We start from the raw sequence: 18,332 nt of genomic DNA on the forward strand, positions 1-18,332 counted from the left end.
TCAAAAAAGCATTTGTCAAAATTTAGTTAGGTGAAATGTCATTAATCGGTTGGAAAAAAAAGCTCCGTTAGAAAGTTAGGGAAATATCATTGTTCCAAAAGAAAGCACTGTTGGACTTACTGGGGACAGCAGCAGGATCCTCAGTAGAGGAGCTCTGTGCCTGTGGTTCACGTTCACCCGCCGACTCGGTCCCAGCCTTCTGCTTGCCCCTGGGTTCTGTGGTTCATGTAAGAAATAATAAAGAAAGTGAAAAACATTGAGTGCTGTGAAACATAGACAGCATTTCAAAAACCACTGCTACAACATTAAAAGAAACACACATTGATCTACCAAATGACTACTGCCTTGCATGATTCACTGACTAGTGTAAATATACTTGGAGAAAACAAATCAAATGTTCCATAAACATTCTGATTGCAGATTACTAAGTAACACAGAGGCAGTAACACCTGAACAACACCACCGATTCAAGAATGGGGTAATCAATTATCTGTAAGTAGGCATTTCTTTTTAATTTTTTGCCAGCAAAATGCATAGATCACGAGGAGGAGACATGCTTAACTTTGTGCATACTAACACGAAATTGTACGTTCATTGCATCATATTTTGTTCTGCTACTGACTGAATGCTACTGCTGCCCTACCCACTCACTAAACAAACTACATCAGTTCTATGGAGGGCTGAGGCAGGGGCGGCTCTAGGCTCATGGTGGTCCTGGCCAGGGAGCATAGGTAGGGGGGCCCGGAAGAGGAGGCCGGGGCGGAGCACGGAGGCCAGTGAAGAGGGGGGAGTCAGGGTGTTTGGAAGTGAAACAGAGCCGGAGGCACAAAATCCATGCCAGGGGCTGCCACGCAAATATGTATCCATCCTCTGAGGATTATTAAATTAAGGATATATATTGGTGTGGTGGCCCCTGGCGTTTGGTGGCCCTGTGCAGTTGCACAGCTTGCACATGCCTAAAGCCGGCCCTGGCTGAGGTAAGAAGAACAAAGTAACTTTAGCATTCATTGCCAGAGGAGGATTCATGCAGAAGAGAAGGCCGTGAAAAAAAAATTATACAATATGCAAACACGTACAATTATCCATCAACGGCTATTTCACTGACGGACAAAGGAAGGACAAGACTCTATTAATAGCATTAACTAACTTCAGTTCTCTACAATAAAGAAAATCTCACATCAATAAACAGCAAAAGCTAGCGCCAAATTGAACACGCAAGAGTCAGTGAAGATGAAGAAGCGCAGCACAGACCAGTGTCATACAATTACAGTAGATATAATAACGGAATACATCAGAAATGTAACTAGGAGCACCAGTCATCGCGTTACTTATTCAGCCAAGATTTACAAAGATACAATACTTATACTACTATAGAGATATATATTATACACACACTTTTTTTTTTTTAGGGTAGCCACTCATCAAGACCCACGACCTCGACGCCAAGCAGGTCCAACAGGTCCTGCTCCCGGTCCAAAATGTCTGCCCAACGGTGGGTCAGCTGATGGTGGGTACGCCGGATACCAGAGCAGCGGAAGACTGCCCGGCGCACCTTCACCCACCGCCGGAGACGCTCTTCAATATGGTGGTAGCCGGAGCCGGGCCTGCCGCCTGCTGCCAACATCAAGGGGAGGTGGCGCTGGATAAAAAACACCAGGGCAGCCACCTCCTCCTCGCCAAAAAGTTGGCGGGGCCTCACCCCTAGGGGGCGCATTCTGCCGCAAGGCAGCCGGGTTTTTTGGGGCACAGGCGCCTTGCCCTTTGAGCCGCCGCTGCTGCTGGCGCCCTTGACCATGGTTCTGGGTGGAGGGGAGAAGAAAAGTTCAAGACAAAAAGGTAGGGGAAAGAAGAAGCAAGGTAAAAGAAGGAAGTAAAATAAAACAATAGAAAAGTTGTAAAAGTAGAAATAAAATGAAAAATATAAACCTAGGCACAGAGAGAGATAGGTAATAACTAAAGAAAGTTTGAAAAAGTGGGTAAAAAGACCAGGATTGAAGAGATTTCAGCAAGATGAAAAAGTAGGCCCAAAACCATAGCCAGAGTGTGTGATCCAAGATGGCTGCGCCCATCGCGACCGCGTGGGTAGGTTCGCGCGATATGTAGCGCGATCACGCACTTTTGTAGTGCGAACGAGAAGATGAGTTCCCGAACATGTCTTGCACAACGCGACCACGTTACTTGTGACCTGGAACAGGAAATAAGGGAACGCAAGCGGGCGGGACAAACCTCTTGGGTAACTTAGCGCGCTAGCCATCCCGAGCATGCAGGCAACGCCCCGAACACGCGCACTGCGCTCCCGAAGACGAAAAACGGCGCGCGAACGGGCCTAGCAAGCAACTACGCATGGCTGCGGAGCTACGCGTAGTTCGCGGAGTGCAACTGCGTCTTCGCGTAGCTCCGCGGAGTCCGACTCCGCGAACTACACCCAGGGTTACTGTAAAGTAAACAATGTGGGCAACAGCTGCACACCAAGGCAGGTGGTTATTTAGGAAGACACACACTCCAAGCATCAGCAATGCTTTCTTGTGGAAAACAAACACACCCACAGACATATCCGTGCAGTATTTTTTTCAGTACAAGTGCCTCTGGTGCACCCGGCAGAAAATAATCAGTGAAAACCACCTGGATACCATAGCTCAGAGTGCAGACTCCTGACACATCGGATTCTCCGAAGGCGGTGACAGCAGGACACACAGAAACACATGCAAGACAGATTCTGAACTGCTCAGGCAAAGAACGCCAATAGTTAGGTTGCACAGCGTGGAAAAGATAAGAAAGGAGTATTGATTGCTCCCTCATACTCCAAGAGCGATAAATACAATGCCATTACAAAGGAGGCACGACATACTGTGATATCAGAAGAAAAGACTGACATTTAGAACAGCTGACTGCCATAAAGGACACACAGATGACAAGAGGAAGATGGGGTGAGCAAACGTGAGGCCAGCTGAGCTCTGAGCTGCTCACCTCACCATCTAATTGGTTCACAGCAGTGCCCGTGCTGCACTGAAAGAATATGAATGACGGATAATCATAATCATGCTGAACAGTGTATATGTTGGAGATCCTTAATAGATGGAACTAAATCCAGATTCAACAGAAGTACTCAGCAGTGTGCCTCACTGCCTCACTCCAAGGAATGGTGTCCCTTGAAGGTCTTATACTGACAGATTTACGTGCATTTATGTGATATTACTGCAGATTTCATGGAATAGATCCTGTTTTGACTGCTGCAGTTACAGAACAGGAGAGGAACAGGGAAGAACGAAGATTGGTGTCTCTCTCAAGAAATCCAGAATACACTGGGTGGGCAGAATACACTGGGTGGGCACAGGAAAACAAAACCACTGAACATATTGTGCATGAGCCCTTTTTTTCGGACTTCTTGATGGACCAAAAAACAAAAAAGTTTCTTGATTAGCACTTTGCACATTAATGAAAAAAATGCCTCAAACCCCAAACATGCCAAAGGAGCAGGCATAAGGGATAGTGTATCCTGTCAATAAGCGGGCCATTCTGTGTTATTTATCTCGGGTAACTGTCTTCAGGAAGGCAGTCTCTGACATTAAACATGAAGCAAACTTAACTCAGGACCGATACCAAGATATTTTGAATAGCATGTGCAACCTCCTTCCTTCAACAGCTACTGATGAGTGGGGACTCGTTCTCAATCCCCACGTTACGTCAGGCAAATCTATATTTAGCTTCCTTAAAACCCATAATGAAGTAACTGATGACAACGTAAAAAATATTATGTCCCTAGACCAATCTTCTTAAATCAGTAGACAACATCACAGCAAAAGGGCACAAATGGATCAACACATGTAGGAATTTCAGACCCACCTGGGTGAAAGTACTGGGCACAGGATTACAAAAGCTCAATCCAAGAGCCAGGTTGATGCCATTCCAAATATATTAAACACAGGCAAAAGTGGTCACACCAGTCCATCGGGTACATCTTGGGCACTGCGGAAGGTCCTAATGGGTGCTGCAGGAGAATTTAGTATTACTGCAACAACAACAAAAACGAAATGACATTAATCATAGTTAAAGAGAAACAATATCATTGGCACATTCCGGAAGTAGACTAAAATTGATGATGATGAAGTCAAAAGAAAGGGAAAATGCATTACATTCATTGAACGATTCCAAAGTGAGCAAAAGTTGATGCATGCACCATTTTAATGATTCTCTCTGGCGAGCTGCATGAACTTAGAGGACATGCACCTATGAGGGTATTCATAGTGATGTGACTTAGTTTTGTTCTAAATTTTAAGACCCGTATCTAGGTTTTGCTCAATGTACCTGCTGCTCGTCTCAAACTTAGGCTCAGGGTGAGGTTCTGAGTTGAGAGGGGAGACACGTTATAGCCTCCCCAAATGTTCTGCAACTATGTATTGTGTGATGCTATGAATCAGCAGCTAGGAGGCCCATGTCACTAAAGATAGGTGAATGGATATGCCACTCCATTCGTAATAGTATGTGACCTTTTTATACTAAATGTGATGATACAATTACTGCTATTCTGTTGGAACATCTGTCCTGTCATGTTCTTAGATCTTATAATCATGCTTGTATAGGCTGCATCACGTCTGCATCACTTCCCTCTCATGTTTCATGTTGCAGTGTCAGTTCTTCAATATCACAATCAATCAATCAATCAATCAATCATCAATCAATCAGAACATTTATAGAGTGCGCTACTCAAGCATGAGGGTCTTAAGGCGCTAGAGGGGGGAGTGAAGCAGCTACTGATCGAACAGCTAGGTCTTGAGGAAGGTCAGCAGGTCCTGGGGAGGGGGTTCCAGGTTCTGGTGGCGAGGTGGGAAAATGATCTGCCGCCGGAGGTCGTTCGGCGGATGCGTGGGATGGTTGCGAGGGCAAGGTCTGCGGAGCGAAGCTAGCAGTTTGGGGCGTAGAAGGTGAGTCGTTCGTTGAGGTATGCCGGTCGGGCGTTGTGGAGTGCTTTGTGGGCGTGGGTGAGGAGCTTGAGGTGATCCTCTTGTTGGTCGGGAGCCAGTGCAGGTCTCACAAGATGGGGTGAATAATGGTGTATACTATGGCGACTAATGATGTAGCTGTAGGGTTTAGGGTTGTGAAGGGAGAAGTAAGCATTTGCAGATCTGGGGGCAGTTGCAAAGAGGCTGTTCACCTACAGACAGTGGCAATCCAAGAATGATACTGTAGCAGCAGTTGCCTGGCCAGCCAGTGCTGAAAGTGCATCTGTGTCTTGCCAAAGCCCCTTGAAGATGAATGGTTATGATAAACCTTTTGTTTCTCTTATGAACCCAATGCTATAGGGTGTCTTTTAGAGTGTAAACTTGTTATTTCCTCTCAGAGGAAATGTTGGTTTTATAGCGGTGCAACCTTAAGTAACTCCACTGATTTAAAAACGTGACTTAGTGGCCTATCAACCACTGTGTTGCCAGGAGGTAGCTATGGTCACCCCACCCTATTTAAGGTTGCACAATCACTACTTCTTTTCACTAATTGGGACCATCACTTGATGCATTATTTCTATTGATAAACAACTGTGATAGTATTGCAGTATTATCTTGAATAGATTATAGTCCCCACCCAATAATCAATTATTAAATTCAAAAGGCTCAAGATTCCACTGTGTATTTTTATCTGAGAAGAAACATGACAACACTTCAATGGATACCTATTACCAATAGACATAGGTCTTTGTAGCTTTCAGGGATCTTGTAGAACGCTACATTTTCTTCCCTCAAGCGAATGTTTGTTTTAAAAAAAAGAAACATTTTTACACTATGCCATTGTAGTCAGCCTTCCACTTACCTGAGTCCCCGATTCAAAATGTCTAGATTGAACAGCAAATGCCTTAAGCAGGGTATAGAAGTGACATTCTTCCTTGCAGTCCGGAACCTTCTATTCTAACTAAAATTTGATACTGGTGCTCGTCAATAAAAGGGCATTAACACAAGTCCATTCTTCAAAATCTAATTTTTGTTTCTTTTATGTTAGCATTTGCTATTTCAAAGGTACATTGGATTAGTATTGCCGTGGATATTTAAAGAGCAGTAGCCCTGTCAGACAACAACCTTGCACACCAGAGAGCGCTAGCACTCATTGCATAAAGTAGCATGCCGAGTGGTGGAAGCGCCTGCTGGTGCGAAAACTCCGTTTGTGAGAAAACTCGATCATCGCCACCGGTTAGGTGATTAAATGAACCTTTGATTGTATAGGGACATTCCTACATGAATAAACTCAGGATTAATCACTGGTAAATACAGTTCCAGATTGATAACCATTTACCTTAGGTGACAAGGCATTCACTGCACAGGATTATAACAGCATTTTAGTGGTATTATTCTGTAATCTCAAGGCACTGCTGAAATTCCCTGAGACTAACTGGAGTGATGTGGGATGCTGGGAAGCTGCATCCACCTAGGCATGGTAATAAAGACTTACTTCCAACTCTCCACTGATTGTACGGCTCGAGAGCTGCCAGAAAAATGGTCTGCAGAACCCGTTCTCCCACCCTCCTAGCCAGCAATAGACAAAGAAAACACCTGGACAATTATCTAAATGTGATTTTATTGTACCTCAGAAGGTTTTACCTAGTTTGTTGCCATTCTCTGAATTTATGGCTGTGTGAGACAATGGTCTTTCTTTTATTTATAATCTTAATTCCCACAACGTCATTTTCTAAACAGTCCCTTACCAGTCATCCAAGATGCAGTACATAATGTAAACAACATATAAAGTGGAGAGATTAAACCTTTAGAGAAAGAGAAAGGGAATTTAGGGACCTATCTAGATGATTGGCGAGAATCTCTTTCTGTTTGAGAGCTTAAACGTTTTTGCGGGCTCAGATTGCCTAGGAAATTACTGCCGTGATCTAGTGGAACAAGTTGTGTTAAAGGAAGTCACCAATCCTTGGGCAAGTGTTTTACATTTCTCATCTCCTTGCCCATTCCACCTTCCAAACAAAAATTTCTCACAAAAACTGGCTGGTTCAGAGAGCTTTCTGCCATTCCACTCTGAGTACTTTGGCTCTTGACGAAATACCCTGGTGAAAGATTCAGGAGATTGTATACACTCTCATTATGAGGGAAAGTTGACATGTTCCATAAATTGTTACGAAAAATGACCCACAAAATTGTTTACGGAAACCTGCAAATTGATGTTGAATTTCAGCACTTGATTACATTTTATTATTCTTAATTTCAAAATAATTATGGAAAGAGACTTATGAAGGCTATTTAAGGCTTCTCTTGCGTGGGGCGTTTTATTGGGGAATGCAGACAGGGCTTTGGCAAGATGGCAAAGAACAAGGGAGCCTCTTGAAATTAAAGTCCAGTGTAGTAAATGGAGTCCGCAGCTGTAAACTTTCTGACAGAGTAGTGCTAGTTAAGCTTCACCACCAAGAGAAATCCAAAGTGACACATTCATAGCTACTAACAAAGAGATAGCAGAGAGGCCTCAGTCCACTTTTGAGGAGATGCATTGTTTTCAACATGCCTGATAATGTTTTGCGGGATTGTGTGACTCAGGCAGGCAAACGTGTAATGAGCAGTTGAAGAGTAGGAATACCATGAGCATGGGGCCACAAGCATGCTGATGTGCAGTGAAATGGGATACTTGTCAACAGAAACATTTGCTGAGCAGTACAAGAGTTTGAATACTGTGAGTTATGACTGTAAACACTGGGAGATGATCTCCTAGGTTACACACTACATCCAAAGCTGATGAGCACTGTAGATTTTCTTTGAGATATGGTGTCTTTACACTGCTGAGATGGTCTCCTCCTTTGTTCTTTCTGTGTGTTCCTGGATTTTGTTTTGCGAATTTTACTGTTCGAACTATGCTCTATAAAGGTCATCATGTTGGGCGTCAATATATATTTCACAAATTCGGTGTTAAGGATGGTACATTAATTTAAGGAGAGCTGATGATCTATATTTCAATTACAGAGGTTATTGAAATGAATTCAATACTGCAGCTTAGTTTATTGTATTGCATTCTAATATTTTTATATTGCTTAACACCAATATGTGGGTGCTGAAGTACTTGCCTACATGGGTAGCATACTACACTGTATAGGGTGTGCAGTTGGAAGTGCCTTGTCTTTCTTTGTTTTGATTCTCTGTGAAAAATGTTTCCATGTTCTGCGTGAGGAGTTATTGGTTATTGTGTAATGGCGCACAGTGCTTAGATGAAGAAGTGCAAGAGATAGGCGTGCCATTTTCAATAAGCTATCAGCTTTGAGCAGCTCTGGAGGTCCTTTTATGACATTTTGTATGTTCATAGCCTACTTAGCTGGTTACTGCTCAAGGTTGTCCATTCTGAGAAGTTTTGTCTAATGTTAATGATCCTGAGCAGGTACAGTTTAAATGGAGAAATGGTCAAGAAATCTTTTTGGATGAACTTTGTCAATATTATCCCATATCTCATTGTCATTGTGAGATGGCAAGAAGCTGTCATGGTATGTAGCTAGTTGGGACTTGCAGTGATGGAGTAAATAAAAAATCAATGTTGGCCAGCGGCATGGGCAGATCTCTTCAGCTATTCAATGCCTGTTGAGTTGATGATGGAGTAGTTTATTTGCTGTGCACTGGTGCATTACTGGGTAATGTACACTGCCCTTAGAAGTCTTGTCTTATCTGAATGTAAGAGTGTCAAGCAGTTAAAGAGGCGGCAGACCCGAGAGCAGAGGACGGCCCGGGACCAGGGTTCGATTCCCGGCGCGGCAGGTTTCTGGACCAGCGTCAGCGGACTCGATATTTCTCTCGCCTCGGTGCCCACTCTGATCAGCGATCACACTCTGCAACTCTGGGCATTAGCTTGCCTCATCTTCACTAACGGCCCCACCAGACCGCCGGGGATGCCTGGTCTCACCCTGGAGATACCCATTAAGGGACCATCTCTCAGGGAAGCCAGGAAGGGTTTTGCAGCGGTCGAAGCGCCTTGGGACCCTACGGGTAAGTAGTGCGCTATATAAATGCCTATACATTTACATTTACATTTAAAGGGAAACTATTAGGCAGCCCATATGAACTACAATCAACTGTCCAACTGCTAGGTGGTGTTGTATTACAATTATTGTCGGTTATATATTGTATTTGTATTTCTATATCACTTGCTACCTCATGCAAGCTTAAGTAGCGCTTTAATCCATGCAGCACACTGCTCCAGAACCGAAGGGTAATCCATTCTTGCAATATTTTTGCTTTTTGGGATAAGTCTTGTGCTCTTACAGAAACCGTGGCACACATTTTCTCCAGCTTTTATGTGGAAGGTTCAATTAATCAGAGTTATTTGAGATTCTAAGGGGGGTTCGTGAATTTATGAATTCTCGCATTGGTTGGCAGTTTTATTAGATGAGCTGTAGGAGGTTAGGTATTGCTATAATATGGGGTATGAGGTTTAAGCAGAGGGTGTGATATTTCTAATGAAGTTTGGGCAAATTGCACCAATACAATAACAATGATTAAGGCAAAATATAGATGTGAGTTAGAGTAGACTGTGCTCAGAGAGGAGGCATCCAGAGGATGGAAAAGAAGGAGAGAGAAATTTGAAAGAAAAAGCAAGAGCAAAATTGGAAGCTTTAAGTCAAAATTAGTTTTCATGCAGGATTTTTAGAATTATTGTGGAAACTTTAAGAAATAGGACGCTTCCATGGCAATATCACTGTAGGTGCTGAGAACACCAGTGCACATATACATCACCATTACTCACAGGGTAAATACAGTTGAAAAATAAAATATGTCTTATCTGAATGTACCTGTTGTAAGTTGCAGTTGGGTGCAGGGTAACAGTTGTAAGTTATAGTTGGATGCCAACAGCGGAGTGTTCTGGTGAGAATAATTAGCGTGGCACAGAAATGTTATATATGGAATTTAATCTATATATATAAATACGAAAGTATGTCTGTTTGTCCTTTATGCATTACTACACCATTCATCCGATCGGCATGAAACTTTGGGAAGTTGTTGAGTACACTCCTGCGAAGGTTTCTGGCAAAAACAAAACAAAAAAACCCAAATAAAATAAATAAATAATTTGTTAAAAGTTGTTGAGCACACTCCCGCGAAGGTTTCTGGCTAAATCTAAAAAGAACAATTTGTCAAATATCGGCCCCTCGGCCCCCCAGGGCCCTCATAATCTTTCCAATACTGACCGTTTACAGTTTCCGGTGCGACTCGCTTTTGCAATGGCCATCAACAAAGCACAAGGAAATCGCTGCAAGTGTGTGGACTAGATTTGGAGAATCCGTGCTTCTCACATGGACAACTGTATGTGGCCAGCTTACGCATCAGAAAACCTTCTGATTTATTCGTGTACGCACCAGACGGAAAAACAAAAAATACTGTGTATCCACAAGCACTCGAATAAATAAACAGAATTAAAACAACACTTAAAATGTTTTCCATATTAAAATGAATAAGTTTCAATAAAAATGACACAATGTAATTTAAATGTTATCATAACAAGTTTCCTTAAATTTCCTTTCTTCTGAGATCGCAGCAACGCGCGACGGGTAAGCTAGTAACTATATAAAACAGTCTTTCATCATTCACCTGGCTATCAAATGGACTTCTCCTCATTGCACTTGAGTTGTGCATTGGCCAACCAGCGAAACACCGCGGAAAGACAGCGCTGAGCCGTGTTGACCGAGTCCTCATCCCTTCTCCAGGTAAACAATAACTGCGTGTCGTCCCCGTAGGCCATCACCCTAGCCCCCAATGACTCCGCCAGGTAAACCAGGGAAGTCACAAAGATGTTAAACAAAAGGGGGCTAAGGGAAGAGCCCTGCGGGACACCAGTGGAGAGAGGGGAGGGGGATGAGGCAAACGGGGGGAGCCAGACTTGTTGTGACCTATCCTCCAAAAAGGATTGCAGCCAGCTCCACGCCGTACCTGCAATGCCGATGTCAGTAAGTCGGTCAAGGAGGAGAAAGTGGGGAACCGTGTCGAATGCCTCCGAGAGATCCAGCATCACCAGAGCTGCTCTCCCGCCGGCATCCAAACAGTCCCTAATTGCCTCAGCCACCTCCAGCAGTGCCAACTGTGTGCTACGGGCGGCCCGGACCCTGATTGCACAGGATGTAGCGCGCCCTACTTCGTCACATAGTTGGTTAACTGCAAAGTGACCACCTTTTTGCAAACCTTAGCCAAACTAGGCAAAAGAGAGATGGGTCTATAATTACCGGGAAGCGAGAGGGTCAAGGGTGGGTTTCTTAAGTAATGGAAGTAGGAGGGCCTGCTTCCAAGCGAGTGGAACGTATGCCTCGCGAAGTGACTGGTTGATCAGAATATTGACTTCCGAATTAACCGTGTCAGCTAGATCAGCCAGCAGCCAAGCCGCGCAAGGATCATTGGGGGAACCAGATTTCAACACCCCCAAGGATTTTGCGAGAGGCCAAGAGGTCTATGGGGGAGAAGGCCGAGAAGGAGTGATCTGGGTCCTTCGCCACACTAAGCCCCCGCTGGGGCCGGGGAGGCATCAGGTTTTTTGAAAAGGAGGCTTGAATATCCTGATTTTCTCCCTAAAATGATTGGACAGAGTATTTGCCCAGATGACTGAGGGCGTAGCCTCTATCTCCTGTGCTCGAGGCGTCACAAAACTCTGCACAACAGCAAAGATTTCCTTCGCATTATTGTTAGCCCTATCAATGCGCGCGGCAAAATGGGTGCGTTTTGCCAAGGAGATGGCTGAATAGTACAATTTCTGTTTGTCCCTAAGAGCCTGTTTCGCCGTAGGACAATAGCTGCTGGCCCTCCATGTTCTCTCCAAGACCTTACAAGAGTGTTTGAGATCCCTCAACTCTGCGGTGCACCAAGGCTTGGAGGGGGTTTCTCTCCCCAACTTACGGGGGCCAGAGGCCGAAAGGCCCATGACAGCATCACTAATGCAATTCGAAAACGTAGTAACATTCTCTGATTGTGTGCTCCCAAGGGACGGGCGCGAAGCCACCAACTTAGCACTCAAAAGCACAGTATCAACCTTTCTGACCTTTGGGGCACGGTAGCGGGGTGGTGGTTGGCGTTCCTACAAGGCCGTCCACGAAAAGAATACTGGGAAGTGGTCTGACCATGTACCCGGGAGAGTTTTTTTTACCAGAACCGGAAAGTTGGAACAAATAGGATCCAGAATGTGGCCTCCCTTATGGGTAGGAGTACTCACCCACTGGGAGAGCATGGCTAACTGGAGAATATCCCGGAAATCAGCGGCGTCCGGCGACTCTGCCGAGTCCAGATGTAACTTGAGGTCGCCCAACAGCAGAAAGTTGGAAAACCTTAGGACTCTCTCCGCTATGGTGTCACCGCAAGCGTCCAAAAAGGCTCGCACAGGACCCGGAGGGGGGTATAGTAAAGAGCCACCCAAGGTGAAATGGGGCGACAGTTGCAGGCTGAAATCTAGGGCCTCACAACCTACCCAATTAGTGGATGGTTCCCCCTGAAGGACCCAGCATTCTCTATAGAATATGGCAACACCCCCCTTCCCAAAAACCGATGTATTTTGTACCCAGGGGGAGTGGCCAGCGTAAATATTGGGTTGGAGAAAGCATCTAACCAGGTCTCTGTAACAAATAAGAGATCGAGGTCAGAGTCCAAGATCAAATCTGAAATGTCAGTATGGTTCAGTTTAAGAGATCTGAATAATGAGGCAGGCTTTAAAACTGTCCGGAAGGCGAGAATTATTATACCGAGCCTCCGACCGAAGCTGCATGGTAGGCAGAAAGCTACAATCTGGACAAGCCAGAGGACTCACCGGGTCAGCGGTAGACATGGGAAAGGTGGCACAGCGTGGGCTTCGCAGGGACCTACGTGCCGAGCTAAAGTACTGGATACGCAATCCAATATGGTGAAAGGAACTAAAACCGGCAGCATAGCTCGCCCTGAGCCCTGCCTTAGCGCTGACGGGCGCAGACGGACTTGCCTTAGGCGCGCCCGCCCGCTGCGCGAGCGGCCAAGGCACATTGAAATAGGGGTGGCCAGAGCCGGGAGAATGAAGCAACAACTGGACGACTGGCGAATAGCGAATAGCGCGAGTCAGGTCCAAGATGGCCGCTACCCGGCCGGAATTGGTGTCCGAAGTGGAGCGAGGCAAAAGGGAGACAAGCCCCGAGCAGGAACACAGCTGCGCAGGTAAAAGCAGAAATGCAATATTAATAATATCCCTCACAAGGTCGCCGAAAAAATAAAATCCAAATTCAGGCACTTCCCCCCCAAATTCCCTTCCGAGCGCTCCCCCTCAAATTCCCTCAAGCACACAGAAAAGGAAAAATAATACGAAGGGCAAGTTTAAAAACAAATCAGAGCACCAGCATTAGAAATAAGGAGCTCACAGTAGCGCCCAAGTGGTGCACTTCTGTAATCCCACGAGTGGTGCACTTCTGTACCTGGACCCTTAGTGGTGGTGCTAAAGACGTCCATTTTTTGGCTTAAAACTACTCTGATAACCAAGGGAAGGCTGGAGCCAACCTGCTCATCTATTTACCCAAGGTACATAGCCAGCCGCCCTAACTTCACAGCGGCTCCTGCTCCATTCTTCTCCACAGCAGCAAATCCAGTTCAGTGGTTGCATGTCAAAGGGGAACTTGGAATTGTTGTTGACTACAGACTTCTGCCTTGTCCCACAGGAGATTTTCAGCTTCCATAAAAGTGAGAACGTAGAAATCTTCAACTTTGTTCAGCGGCTCCCTGACGTGACACTTCCTCCTTGGACTCCACCTGTAGATTTGCCCCCCTGAACTTGTATCTTCCCAGAGACTTTTTGTTTAAATTTCTTTTAAGCCCAAAATAAACACTGACTGTGCCCCATGCACTTTTTGTATCTGACTCATGCTCCTCCAGAGTCAGCCATATTTTTTAACTTTGACCCAGTCTCGCTCATCTAGATATCCGCAGTTGGTGCTTTGATATTTTAAGGTTTTAAGGTTTTTACCTTAAACTTTAAAAATTGATTAATTATGGTTCTACTGAGATTGTGCTGTGTTTTAAATTTATTACTGTTTGTGTGCTGCACAAATACTTTACACATTACCTCTAAATTAAGCCTGTCTGCTTTTATTGCTAATCTACCGAGGGTTAAGCACAAGTTAGTTTAGTGACTTTTTGTGCTTCATCTGGCCAGGGATTATGGCTTGTGCTTGACAAGGGCTCCCACCCAAGTCAATCCATAACACAATTTCTCATAAAAATGTGTAGATGTCTGCAGGTGGGTGTCAGAACCAGAAATACAAGTTAAGTGTACTTGGGACACTAGCCTGGACATCGGCCCAGCATAAGTAATGTTGTGAAGATAGTCCTACCACTCCTTCTGAAGCTCTGAGTAGCAACTCACAAAATGGGTTCCCCTCAGAGCTCCAAGGGAAATGGAGGATAGGGCAAAATAACAAACCCTGGCCAACTGCCATTCTTGAGCCTTCACATGAATACTTTACCCTGGTCTTTTCCATGATTAGGACTCAGTGTATCTGTATGTCATATGTACATTGGTTTCAGTTTTCTATTTCCTTTTAGAGGTAAATGTTTGGTGGAGAGCCATACTTTAGCCCCAACTACATAGCTCAGTTCTTGTGTTCATTTTCCTTCTGCATAATGCTTGTTTTATGTTTTCGCTAATTCCAAGTGTTATTTTGCTAAAGAGTAGACTGTGCTCAGAGAGGAGGCATCCAGAGGATGGAAAAGAAGGAGAGAGAAATTTGAAAGAAAAAGCGAGAGCAAAATTGGAAGTTTTAAGTCAAAATTAGTTTTCATGCAGGATTTTTAGAATTATTGTGGAAACTTTAAGAAATAGGACGCTTCCATGGCAATATCACTGTAGGTGCTGAGAACACCAGTGCACATATACATCACCATTACTCACAGGGTAAATACAGTTGAAAAATAAAATATGTCTTATCTGAATGTACCTGTTGTAAGTTGCAGTTGGGTGCAGGGTAACAGTTGTAAGTTATAGTTGGATGCCAACAGCGGAGTGTTCTGGTGAGAATAATTAGCGTGGCACAGAAATGTTATATATGGAATTTAATCTATATATATAAATACGAAAGTATGTCTGTTTGTCCTTTATGCATTACTACACCATTCATCCGATCGGCATGAAACTTTAGGAAGTTGTTGAGTACACTCCTGCGAAGGTTTCTGGCAAAAACAAAACAAAAAAAACCCCAATAAAATAAATAAATAATGTGTTAAAAGTTGTTGAGCACACTCCCGCGAAGGTTTCTGGCTAAATCTAAAAAGAACAATTTGTCAAATATCGGCCCCTCGGCCCCCCAGGGCCCTCATAATCTTTACAATACTGACCGTTTACAGTTTCCGGTGCGACTCGCTTTTGCAATGGCCATCAACAAAGCACAAGGAAATCGCTGCAAGTGTGTGGACTAGATTTGGAGAATCCGTGCTTCTCACATGGACAACTGTATGTGGCCAGCTTACGCATCAGAAAACCTTCTGATTTATTCGTGTACGCACCAGACGGAAAAACAAAAAATACTGTGTATCCACAAGCACTCGAATAAATAAACAGAATTAAAACAACACTTAAAATGTTTTCCATATTAAAATGAATAAGTTGCAATAAAAATGACACAATGTAATTTAAATGTTATCATAACAAGTTTCCTTAAATTTCCTTTCTTCTGAGATCGCAGCAACGCGCGACGGGTAAGCTAGTAACTATATAAAACAGTCTTTCATCATTCACCTGGCTATCAAATGTAGTTTTTTTGGTTGTGTTGTTTCCAATCTTTGGAACTGTAATCTGAAGGTAAAGCTTGAAGGGCTTTCTGGGTTCTGTCCCTGGGATGTGGGGTGGTGTAGCTATCTTGGAAAATATTTTCAACTGTTTTCTAGAGTGTATATGCTCCTGGATGCTTCGAATGCTGGCTGGTAGTGAATTCTATAGAATGGTGGCCTGTGCTGGGAAAGAAATGCCACATATGTGTTTCTATAGTATGGTAGTATGATAAGTGATGTAACCCTGGAGCGCAGGGTTCTGTTTGGTTTGTATTGCTTGAATTTAACTCGTAGGTATAGCAGTCCTTTTCTTTGAGGGTCTCTGTGGACAATGCAGAGTGCCTTGGACACTGCACTTCCAGCTATAGGTAGCCAGTGGAGTGATTGCGAGACTGGAGTCATGTGTTCTCCTAGGTGAAGCCAGAGGAGAAGTCTTGGGGCAGCATTCTGGATGAGTTGTGTTTTGCATATGATTAATCCAGGTATGCCAGATATAGGCCACTGGCATAGTCAATCTTGGGGATTACGAGGTGAGGATGGCTTGCAGTTTCTGTTGGTATCAAAGATATGGGAAAATGAAACAGTGTTTTCATTGTGTTGATAGGTCTGATTCCATGGTTACTACTAGGTTTCTCACTTCTCTTGATGTGGTTGGAGGGTCCTCAAGTTCCTTAGGCCAGATGATGGTAGGCTGGTATTTTTGCCATTGTCTGCAGTTTATTATTTCTGTCCTTGCGCAATTGAGCTTTTACTGGCTAACCATCATCCACGTGTTTATGGCACAAAGGTAGTCATCGAGTTTGGAATTGTAGATGTCTTCTGGGAGATCCATTTTTAAAATCACTTGGGTGTTATCTGCATAGTTGTAGCAGGTGAGGGTGAATGATGTAATCAGGTCAAGGGGGTTAGGTAGATGGTGAGTAAAGAGGGTATATGAAATAGCATCTAGATATCCTTACAGTTGAATAGCTGCACTTTATACATCTGAGTTGAGTGATTGATTGACATGATGGACTCCTGTGGAACGCCATAATGTGGATGTGAAAGGTGGTAGGTAAACTACACTTCGTCTGTCTGAAAGATAAGAAGCAATTCATCATAGAGATTTTCAAGTCCTCCACGATAACGGAGTCTTTGTAGTAACATGTGGACACTGTCATACATAGCTGATGAATCCAGAAGCAATAGTGGTAAAGCCTTACAGAAATGCTTGTGTACTATCTCAAAGCAAACCATGATCTCTGTAGTACGTATTTTTGAGAGTACAGAAAGTACTTCTGCTTTCTTTCTTTTAGTGAGTGCATTCATGAGCATCAAAATTCCAAAAGCTATAAGAGATGTCCTCCAACCAAAGTTATATATTATAGTGGAAAGTTTCCACTATGGGATGTTTGCACCAGAATAACTGGCAGTATTACAGTGCCATCACATCTATAAACATCAGGAAAATAGACACAGAAATTTGGCAGGAACTTTTTAGAATTTTTCAGTAATGTCTCCCATAACCTAGATTATAGTCTGACCCATTTTAGTTGCCCCTACTTAATCCACTTTGTGGCTTTGGTCAATAGCTTACCCAAGTTTTGTCAAACTGGACAACAAATGTGGGGCCCAGTTTGGAATTTGGAGGAGAGGGTACTCCACAGCAACAGTGACGCAGTACCCTCTTGACCAAACTGAAGGTTCTCCTGCCTCATTTTGTGTCGGATGAATCTTTAGTATATTAACTACAAAGACAACTCAGCCTCCCCTGCTGACATACACGTGGCCCAACAGATTAATGACCATCAGAGGTTTTATCATTCGTCCACCCACTCTATTTAGAGTGGGGTCATTGTTTTTTTTAATTTTCAAAAGCTAAATTTCGATTTGTAATTTTGTTTTTGAAAAAAACAAGTTGAAAGTTTGACGTAGGGATCTGTCATGTTGATGGAGCCGTCCATCAACCTTTCAATGCATTTACAGGAACCGCCATGACAACCTGCAGACATCTCTAAATTTGTTGGATAGAGTGCCATTCCCATGGTGGGATTAAAGTAATTTGTCATGAGATTATAGCTAATCCATCTGCCAAACAGAAAAGCCTGCCCTTAAAATTCATTTAAAATCTGTTATCTTTGTTCCAAGCAAGATTCCTTGCAAATATTACGTAGACCTCACTGACAAGACAATAACAATGGAGTCTTGTCAGCTGAAGTGGTCGTCAAAACATTAGCTTACCTGCGGTATCACTTCACAACATTAAAGGGTCTATCCATGAAAGAGACAAGAATATACACAAACAGACACTGCTATCTCTCTGGATACACAGCCTCTTAATTCTGAAGGCTGTTAAACTATTCCTAATCCACATACTGAGTTTTATTCTGGTTATTTGTGCTAGGCAACACTAGTTCAGCACTTACAAGTTCAAAACCCCAGAAATTAATTGTTAAGAAATGCACAAAATGCACTCATTTTGTTCTGGCGATTTTTGTACTGTGAAGAAAAACAAACATATGGACTAACCATGGAAGTCCAACTCCGAAGGGACCATCCCCCACATGCATCAAACTCCCGTTTTGCGATTCCAAATTTGCGATTTTTAGCGAATCGCAAATATGGAATCGCAAAACG

This window comes from Lissotriton vulgaris, chromosome 1_1 (assembly GCF_964263255.1).
Source record: "Lissotriton vulgaris chromosome 1_1, aLisVul1.2, whole genome shotgun sequence".
In the NCBI taxonomy this organism is placed as follows: Eukaryota; Metazoa; Chordata; class Amphibia; order Caudata; family Salamandridae; genus Lissotriton; species Lissotriton vulgaris.